This window comes from Nicotiana sylvestris, chromosome 1, assembly GCF_000393655.2.
Source record: "Nicotiana sylvestris chromosome 1, ASM39365v2, whole genome shotgun sequence".
Taxonomy (NCBI): Eukaryota; Viridiplantae; Streptophyta; class Magnoliopsida; order Solanales; family Solanaceae; genus Nicotiana; species Nicotiana sylvestris.
In genome coordinates, this window is record NC_091057.1 from 51,196,248 (window position 1) to 51,206,990 (window position 10,743).

Genomic DNA, 10,743 nt, shown 5'->3' on the forward strand with positions numbered 1-10,743 from the left:
AGCAATAGTGGATTGAGAGATGGGTTGTGAAGTGGAAGTGGATGCAACTGGAGCCTGAGGTGACACATGAGTCTGGGAATCTGAGGGCTCTACATCAGCAGGAACCTGAGTCTGAACCTCTGGGGTAGCAACATCTGCTGCATCATTAATGTGCGTGATATCAATATCCTTAAGTGCCTTCCCTGTCTTGTCAGTGTGTGGCACGGTAGGGACTTTCACAGCCTTACAAAGGGCTGTGATCAAGCAGGGGAATGGAAGTGAAGTGGCTGTCTATTTTGCCCGGATCCCTATCTCTCGAAAGATAAAATCACCCATATCTATCTTGATTCCCGCCATAATGCCTGCAATGAGAAGGGTTTTCTCAATGCTTATGTTAGTCTCATTTCTGGATGGTAATAATCGAGAGGTGAAAAAGCTAAGCTAAAATCTGCCCTCTCTTATAAGATCCTCCTTGAATATTTTGTGCAAAGGGTTGATCAAAGCAGGGGTCCCCTTGGCTATCACAGAAGCTATCCAACTACGCTCATTATCCCGGTTTGCCCATTTAATGGCATACTCAGCTGTGCCCGGGCTCCAGTTAGGGAAGTAAAACTTATTGATGGTCTCACTGCTGCAGAACACTTGCATCCCCTGAACTAATACAGTGTCACAGAAAACCCTGTTACGCTTGTGGTGAGAAGTCTTGGAGGCTCCATACGAGGCATAAAACTCATGGAAAAGTGTTTTATTATAGTTATCAGGCAACTCAGTGAAGCACTCCCATTTTCTTACTTTGATGTTCTCCCATATGTGGGGGTACTGCTCTTGTAGCCCATTCAGACTCAGTTGCTTTTTGGCCAGGATTTTACGTTTTGTTAGCCCTTCTCTATATAGCTCCCTGGACCCTTCGACCCAAAACCTTAGCTGGAAGTCTTCTCCTCTTTTCCTTCTTGCCTCAGCTTGTAGGTCAACTGAGGGCAAGGTCTCCTCCTATCAGACTGGGAGGGAAGTGTAACAGTTGGGTCCGGTCATAAATGTTTTGCTTGTGGAGCTTGAGGACTGGTGGAGGCCCTTTTCTGGGTAGAGGCTGTATGTTTCTTGGGAGCCATATCTGCACAGAAATGAAATGTGAGCAACATGGTAGGCAATAATAGAAAAAGTACCAAAAATTGCAAGTATGCGGCAGGTTATGCGGTTGCATAACCACTATGCAGACCGCAAACCTGTCGCGAACTCTCTTCCTACTGAAATGATCTAGGTATGCGCTAGATTATGCGATTGTATATCCATTATGCGGTTCGCATAGCCATCACAAACTTAAATGCTTGGAAAATATAATCACACAATGCGATCGCAAAGTGGCCACAAACAACATGTTACAAAACCAGGGAAACTGTCTCAGTATGCGGTGACTTTGCGGTCCGCAAATCAATTATGCGATTGCAAAGTCGCCGCATTGTGTCATCTTCTTCAGCCACCTAGGGTTCATTTTTGTGGCAACAATGCGGACCACAAATCCACTATGTGGTTCGCAGAAGTCATCGTTCCCAACGTTTGAACTTAACCCTCAACAATGGCGGACCTAGTTTCACTACCCATCACCCCAAACATACTACCTATCCAAGAATACCCTCACATTATGAATAGATACCCAACTACAAAAAGGAAAAAGAACAACAGGAAACAAATACCGGAGAAATAAAAACAAAATTGAAACTAAAATTTACGAGGATGAAATCGGGATAGGAAAAACATATCAGTGATGGATTAATGAGCTCAATTGGGAGATGACTTCATAGGTATTGTCTTACGTTATTGATTCACTATCCGTTTTGCCTTCTCTCATTCCCCCCCCTTTTGTTTTGTTTTGTTTTCTTTCTGATAAAAAAAAATTTCTTTTGTTTTGAAAGTGTTTGAAATGCTGAAGAGATGCGAGGGACTTAACTGGGAGATTTGCGATAGGTAAGTCACCGCATAACACATTATGTGACCGCATAAGTGTTATGCGGTGGATTCAATTTTGAGTTGCTTGAGGTCCAAAATGCGGTGCACTATGCGATCGCATAATGGAAATGCGGTCCGCAAAGTGCCCTCCTTGCCGCATTCTTACCACCAATTTTTGCCGAACACACTGTCTGGGTTTGCGACTACAATGCGGTCCGTATTGTTAAAATGCGACCGCATATGTTTAGCAAACTTGCCATGGTGACTTTTCTTTCTTTTCACAGGCAATCTTACTCAGTGTTATGATCTTTTGAATCTCCTGCACTCTAACACACACTTTAAATTGTTCAATTAAATCAATCTAACAAAAATTAAAATTTTAAAAGACAAAAAGAGTGTTACCACACATGGGTTGCCTCCCATGAAGCACTTGATTTAATGTCGCAGCACGACGAAGTTGGCATTTCTTTTGATTCACTCATTGGTTGGGCACAGACCATCTTTGAGAGCCAACTGCTCCACCAAGTGTTTTTCTCCATCTATGCCCAAGTAGTGCTTGACTCGCTGGCCATTCACTTTGAAGGTTTGGAGCCCATCCTCTGATTCTAGTTCCACAGCTCCAAAAAGAGAGACATTGACCACCTTGAACGGACCGGACCATTTCGATTTGAGCTTGCCCGAAAACAATTTGAGCCTTGAGTTGAAGAGCAGAACCAAGTCACCCGACTTGAACTCCCCAAGATCTTTTTGTCGTGGACGAACTTCATCCTTTCTTTATACACAGCTGCACTTTCATATGCATGAAAATAGAATTCCTCCATTTCGTTGAGTTGTGTTAACCTCAAATTTGCAGCTTCAGCCCGGTCCAAGTTCAACCTCTTTAAAGCCCACATGGCTTTGTGCTCCAGTTCCACGGGTAGATGACAAGCCTTGACGAAGACTAACCGATAAGGTAAAGTGCTAGTAGGAGTTTTGTACGATGTGCGGTATGCCCACAATGCGTCATTTAGCTTCCTTGACCAATCGATACTGTTTGCATTAACAGTCTTTGCTAGAATGTTCTTTATCTCCCGGTTAGAAACTTCAACTTAGCCACTTGATTGGGGAGGATAAGGTATGGCCACCTTATGCTTGATGCCATATTTCTCTAGTAGCCCGGTGATAGCCTTGTTACAGAAATGAAACCCACCATCACTAAGAATGGCTCTAGGAGTGCCAAACCGAGTGAATATGTTTTTCTTTAAGAATGTGGTCACAATCCTTTCCTCGTTGTTTGGTAAGGCAATTGCTTCAACCCATTTGGACACATAGTCCACAACCACCAAGATATATTTCATCCCACAAGAGCTTACAAAGGGACCCATAAAATCAATTCCCCACACGTCAAAGATTTCTATCTCCATCACAAAGTGCATTGTCATCTCATGCCTTTTGGAGATTGATCCTTGCCTTTGGCATTGATCACAAGACTTGAACATTTGATTGGCATCATGATAAATCGACAGCCAATAATAACCACATTCAAGCACCTTAGCCGCCATTCGATTTCTCCCATGGTGACCCCCAACCGGTGAGTCGTGGCATGCCTTTAGAATTGGCATAATCTCTTCTTCTCGAACACACCTTTTGATGATGTTGTTAGCACAAACACAGAACAAGAATGGTTCCTCCCAATAGTATTGCCGACAGTCTCTCAAAAACTTCTTCTTTTGATAGGATTCCAATCCATCCGGAATAAGGTCACTAACCAAGTAGTTAGAAATATCAGCATACCAAGGAGAAAAATTGCTAGATAGTGCCAATATGTGTTCATCCGGGAAAGCATCGTTGATTTCAAGATCTGCCTTTGGTCTCCCTGCCTCTTCAAGCCTTGATAAATGATCCGCTACTTGATTTTCTGTCCCTTTTCTATCTTTGACTTTGGAGTCAAACTCTTGCAACAACATGACCCACCGAATCAACCTAGGCTTTGCATCCTTCTTTGCTATAAGATAGCGAAGGGCTGCATGATCTGTGTACACTATCACCTTGGGTCCCAACAAGTAAGCCCAAAATTTCTCAAAGGCATAGACAATGGCAAGAAGTTCTTGCTCAATCACCGTGTAATTCATTTGCGCTCCATTGAGTGTCTTGCTTGCATAGTACACTGGGTGAAGAATCTTGTTGTGACATTGGCCAAACACTTCTCCAATAGCTACACCACTGGCGTCACACATGAGTTCGAATGGAAGAGACCAATCAGGTGTGACAATAATAGGTTCCGTGGTGAGCTTTTGCTTCAATTCCTCAAAGGCTTTGAGGCATTTCTCGTCAAACATAAATTTTGTATCTTTCTCGAGGAGTTTGCACATAGCATTTGCAATCTTGGAAAAATCCTTGATGAAACGCCTATAAAACCCAGCATGCCCCAAGAAACTTCGAACACCTTTAACGGAAATAGGTGGAGGAAACTTGGAAATGATCTCGATCTTTGCCCGGTCAACCTCTATGCCATGTTTTGAAATTTTATGCCCCAATACAATGCCTTCATCCACCATGAAATGGCATTTCTCCCAGTTGAGCACATGGTTGGTCTCCTCACATCTCTTAAGCACTTGTCTAAGATTGTTGAGAAAAAGCTCAAAAGAGTCACCTACCACCGAAAAGTCATCCATGAAAACCTCTAGAAAGTCCTCTACCATGTCAGAGAAAATGGACATCATGCATCTTTGAAAAGTAGTCGGAGCGTTTCACAAACCAAACGACATTCGGCAAAAGGCAAAAGTTCCATAAGGGCAAGTGAATGTTGTATTCTCTTAATCCTCCAATGCTATGTTGATTTGGTTGTAACTAGAATATCCATCGAGAAAGCAATATAATGACCTTCACGCTAGCCGATCAAGCATTTGATCAATAAAAGGCATATGGAATTGGTCTTTGCATGTGGCACTGTTGAGCTTCCGATAATCCATGCACACCCTCCGTCCGATCACCATTCTTGTTGGGATGAGCTCATTTTTATCGTTTTCAATTAAGATCATGCCTCCTTTTTTCGGTACACATTGCACCGGACTCACCCAAGAACTATCGGCAATGGGGTAGACTACCCCGACACCCAACCACTTGATAGTTTCTTTCTTTACTACCTCTTGCATGGACGGGTTCAACCGTCATTGATGTTCCATACTTGGTTTTGTTTCACTCTCCAATTGGATCTTGTGTTCACAAATTCCGGCAGGAATCCCTCGGATGCCCGCAATTGTCCATCCTATAGCTTGCCTACGCTCCTTCAAGACTTCCAACAATTGTTCTACCTGCACATCATTCAATAAAGAAGAAACTATTACCGGTAAAGTGTCATTTGAGCCAAGAAATTTATACCTCAAGTGTGGTGGAAGTGGTTTGATCTCAAGTTGCGGTGGCTCAATAATTTTGTGGGAGGAGTTGCTCTATTCTCCAAGTCCAGAGAGAGCTTCGCCGAAGCATAAGTGTAGGACCAAATCCCCTCCAATGCATTGAACGATTCCATATATCCTTCCATATTTTCACCATCAAAGTTCACCAAAATAGCCACCAACGCCTCACAAGGCATTGTTCTTCCATCTTCATTTCAACAGCATTTTTCACTTCATCAACAACATCAATCACCGAGATGCTTTCATATTCATGTGGTAGTTTCATACCCTTGCTTGCTTGGAATGTGACCTCTTCATCATTCACACGGAACTTGATCTCATTCCGTTCCAAATCCATTAGTGCACTTCCTATGGCTAGGAATGGTCTCCCCAAAATAATAGGTGATGGGTTTTCAATGTCTTAGGCTTATGCTTCTTATGTTTTGATGATCTAACAAACTTGTCGTGAAGAACCAGATAGAGCACCTGTTCCACAGGATATATTTCATATGAACTTGTCAGTAAATGGATAAACGACCACAGGGACCTGGTAACCTGGTCCCTTAAGGATCTCCGATACGCAATTAATGTAAAGAGGAACACAATAGGGACTTGCTCCCTTAGAGTTCTCTGACAGAAGTACAAGTCCAGTACACAGCTGGAACATAGCAGAAGAAAGTGACCATCTGGCAAATGTCACAGAAGAGGAACACAACTAGGACCTGGTCCGTTGGTATGTCCTGATAGAAGTACAAAGTCCACTATCCAGCTAGAACGTAACTGCTCAGAAGTGGCTGTGCAGACAGTACAACAGTCACTTCTCATTAGGAAGAAGCGTACACCAAGAGCTGACATCACTACCCATTGTGCTATCTTTTGTGATAAAACAACCTGGTGCAAGGCACACCATTTTTTGTGCATTCAGTGATATTCTCTGAACAAGCAATAATCATCTTGCATTGAAGTCACTGGTGTGTCAAGAACAAGAAGACAACTCCACTAAGGATCAGTTTCTAAATGAGTTTATGTACATCCATAGTTGAGTTGTAATTTTGTTATTTGTTCGTCATTGTAATTCCTAGTTTGCTTTCTTAGAAGCATTGTCTTAGGAACAAATCAAATTCGTAAACTTCTGAGTTTATGTTGTGACTAGGGATAGTCATAAGTTTAAATCCTTTGTAACTAGGAGAGTTATAGAGTGGCTTGTGATGGTTACATCACAAGTTAGTTTGAAGTCTTTGCAATAGGGTGTTTGCAAAGTGGCTTGTAATATGTAGATTACAAGTTAGTAGAGTTAAAATCCTACAAGAGTAGGTCGTGGTTTTTTTTGATCCACTTGTGTGAGATTTTTCCACGTAGAAAATCTCCTGCTTTCTTAACATTCACTCTTTACTATATTCTACGTATCAGTCTCATAGAGGATCAGATACTCAATAGTTTGGTGGACTCATATAACCTATCAATTGGTATTAGAGCGGGTTTTTCCTATCAGGTTAACACCTAGGAAGGATTCTCAATACTGCTCCACCAAACTTTGAAGAAGGACAATCAACCTATCGACCCCCCAGATTCAATGGTTAATACTATGGCTGGTGGAAGACCCGGATGCATGATTTTATGATGGAAGAAGATTCAGAGCTATGGGACATCATTCGTAAATGGCATGAAGGATTGGTAAAAAGGAGCTGCTTAATGGAAGAAAATGCCTTATTCTTGACAACAGGAAAGATCAGCTTGGGAAGCTCAATGCAAAAAGGATGAGCTAAGGAATCCTTCTGGGTACAATCCACAAAATAAGGCCACAAAATCTCCAACAAAGGGCACACCAAATGGGAGGAGGTGCTCATGGGATATTCAACAAGACTTTCTCCTTTGCCAAGAAAGAAACGATGAGGATCAATATGATGAACCAACCCCGTCTTTGGGAAATATCTGAGGTTTCAAAAGAAAGGATGATAAAGTGAGCAAGATGAAAGAGACTGGCGAAAGACAACGCAACATCATCCTTCACGTCTCACAAAGAACCTGGTACGCCACCTACTACCACTGAAGCTGAAGGAAGAGTAAAGATGAAGCTCATGTCACTGCACAAGCAGCAGAACACAAAGTGTGGGGAATCAAATTAACCTTCACATCTCTCTTTTCAATCTACTTCTGTATCAAATTGGAAAACCAAAGGATCCCATCTGCGTAACAAGTGAATCACCCCCTTTCACTCTAGAGCTAGATAAGAATGTTTTCCTATGGAAAAGAAAAGTGCTTTTTGGAACGGTTCACCTATCATGTTTCATGTCTCATCTTCTGGGAGAAAAGGAAGCAAAACGGAATGGCCTCATCAACAACTGGAGAGAAATTTCAAAAAAAAGGATCAAACACATTGAAGGGTAAGATTTTCTTCTGAGGGTCAATATGAAGAAGGGATTGATCAGTGGAAAACATTGCAGAACAGAAGACCAAACTCCAGGCATCTGCATCAAAGCTTCAAGCAGAGAGTATCCCGGATAAATCAATGTGAAGATGGGGTCACAAAGTATCTAATGAAGAACCTGATCCTCCATCTGTTGGCTATGTAAGACACCGTCAGGTAAAGGTAGCTAAAGTGTTTTCTGACCAAGCCTAACTCACATCAATACCATTGTAGGTAAACACGCATGACGATCATACAAGCTAAAGGTACAGCTATGAACTGCGAGAGGGGAGCTGCTAAAACCTTGTTCAAAAGATTGCTCTAGCATCAGGTTCCTGTATCTCAGGTTAGTAGTAATGTGCTAAATTCTGCATGCCCTTTCTAAACAAAAAAAAATATAAATATTTTGTAATTCAGCTACCACACCATCTGAATTTTCAACGTCTATGTGTCATGTCTTTTCTTTCAAATCCTTTCATCCCCTCTGCACGGTAACACTTCCCCAGAAACCTACCGCCATTTTTAAAACTATTCAGAACCTGTTTCGCTCTCCACTCATCATTAGCCCTTCTTCCAATAAAACTTTCTTTCTCTCTCACGGCAAGTCATGAAACTTCATCTCCCTTGTATAGCTAGGATCTTCTCCCCATCTCTCTCTTTCTCTCTCTACTCGTCTACCAAGTACTCATCTAATGGCGATCGAACAATCGTCTCATTCTCCTGTCATTAACACTGCCCCCACTTCGTCATTATCCTTGAAATCATCCCTAGAGCATCATTATTTCACGTCTTCTACCACCTTACCCACTTCTGGTTCCTCCCCCACTCCTACAGTTTTTACATTTATGATAAACCCTGTTTATCACTATTTTTAGAATCCTATGTCTAGTCAATCCCACAATCTCATCAAAGACCTCACATGAGGTTTTACTCCTCGAGTATCAGAAGCCCCTGAGGATGATCCTGACCAGTATCTGAACTCCTCCATGTTGGACTTAGTGATTCTCAAGGAGTCACCAGAAAAGGAAGTAGCTTATAACATCATGGCTATAGCTGCTGAGAGTCTGATGAATGAAGGAGCATATCTCTCTTCTGAGTACTAAGGTGAAGAAATTCCATTCCTAGGAGATGTAAGAACCACAACACTCATCGAGTCCTTGGCTCATGAGATATTCTCAGAAAAACCTTCTGATGAACCTGATTCACTTCCATGCAAACTCACACCTGCACCTCCTGTTCACTCCAAGCTCTTAGAGTCTTCCTCCAAATTACCCATCACCAGGTTACTACAACAAGAGAGTTTTGAATCCTCATTGCAGAAAAGTAAGAGGAGTGTCAAGACAAGGAAAAATAGAAAAATAAATCCAAAGGATTTCATTAAGAGTATGTCAGTAAACCGGGCAGACAAAGATGCTTCTAGGGAACCTGTTTCCTTAGTACAATAGTCTATTACAATTAAGGAAACTGTTGAGGAACAGAAAGGGTCATCTGTGAAGTAGAGCAGCAAGTCTAAACGGAGTCAAACTGAGCTAGCCGTGTCTGAGGACAATACTATGAGGACAACAAGCTGGAAAGGAAAGTCTGCCGAAGGGTTGTCACACCTCCTTTTTCACCTACACCCGCAAGGGCATAAAGGAGTTTTTCCAATTAAAGGATTATTAGAATGAGATTTATTTAATAAAGATTCAGAGTCACCACTTGAAAAATTAATGGTGTCCCAAGTCACCGATTTTGAATCCCGAACCGAGGAAAATTTGACTCTGTATTACAATCCGCGAACCGGAAATTCGGATAAGGAATTCTGTTAACACGGGAGAAGGTGTCAGGCATTTCCGGGTTCCGTGGTTTTAGCACGGTCACTTAACTGTTGTATTTGTTTTTATCTGATTTTAATACATCCTAGCTTATGTGCCTTTTATTTATAAACCACTTTTATCATTATTTTAAAAGAATTGCAACGTCGCGAAAATGCGTCTCGAACCACGTCGCAATCAATGCACCCGTGGTTGTTAACACATTTTGACTCCGTTGAGATTTGGATTTGGGTCGTATCAATGCGCACCCGAGTTTAAGAAGGTAATTTTATTAAAATCGTGCTTAAAGAGTCTAACGTAATATTATTTTGAGGAAGGCCGTGAAATTCCCTAAATGGCCCATCCCGAAGTCTAAAGTTAATACAATATCTATTTAGGGCCCCGCAATTTGTGGTTTTATTCGGCGAGGCTCGTCTCATCAATTTAAAGATATCCTGAAGTGAACTATATTTCCATTTTTGTTTGTCTCTAAAAATAAAGAAAAGATACTACCTAATTAGCACGTCCATGTGTCCTTACTAAGATGCCCAACTAATGGTTTAATGGAAACAACTTAGCCTCATTGAGGCTTGCAGCGTCTGGGCCTTTGGCACCTCATCATTCAATTCTGCCTGTGCTAGAAGGCATTGCCCAAACATGGGCCGCATTCAGACGAGAAGCAGGCCCCAAGTAGCTCAATTAATGTGAGGCCCAACTCGGCTTACTACACGATTGTTGAAATCTACTGAAATGAATTAAGCCAATACAGTTCACAATTCAATTGATGCTCAAATCACTAAATCCCACTACAACTCAGCAAATAGGCTAGCATGTACAAAGATTATTTTAAAAAAACAAAACCTGTTTAACTCCTAATCTCCAATTAATACTTATTATCATGATCGAATTTGAACATACTTTGAATCTAATTTCAGCTATCAGTTTGGTTTGGGCTTAAGGTCAGTTTAACAACGTATTTCAATCTGGTTTTGTACGAACGCAGTCAGTCATTAACATGAATGCACATCACAGCTCAAATTAAATTTCCAATTCAAACTAATCATTAGTTTAAGCTACTTCTGATTTTCAAAATCTAAACAGAGAAATGCTAACATAAATCAAATGCTAACTACAGCTGATAACTATAAATTAACAGTCCATTACAAATATAAATTCAGTCAATTCAAAGCACTCTTAGCAAAACAACACTCCAAATTACCACAATTGATTACAAAAGCAAATATTG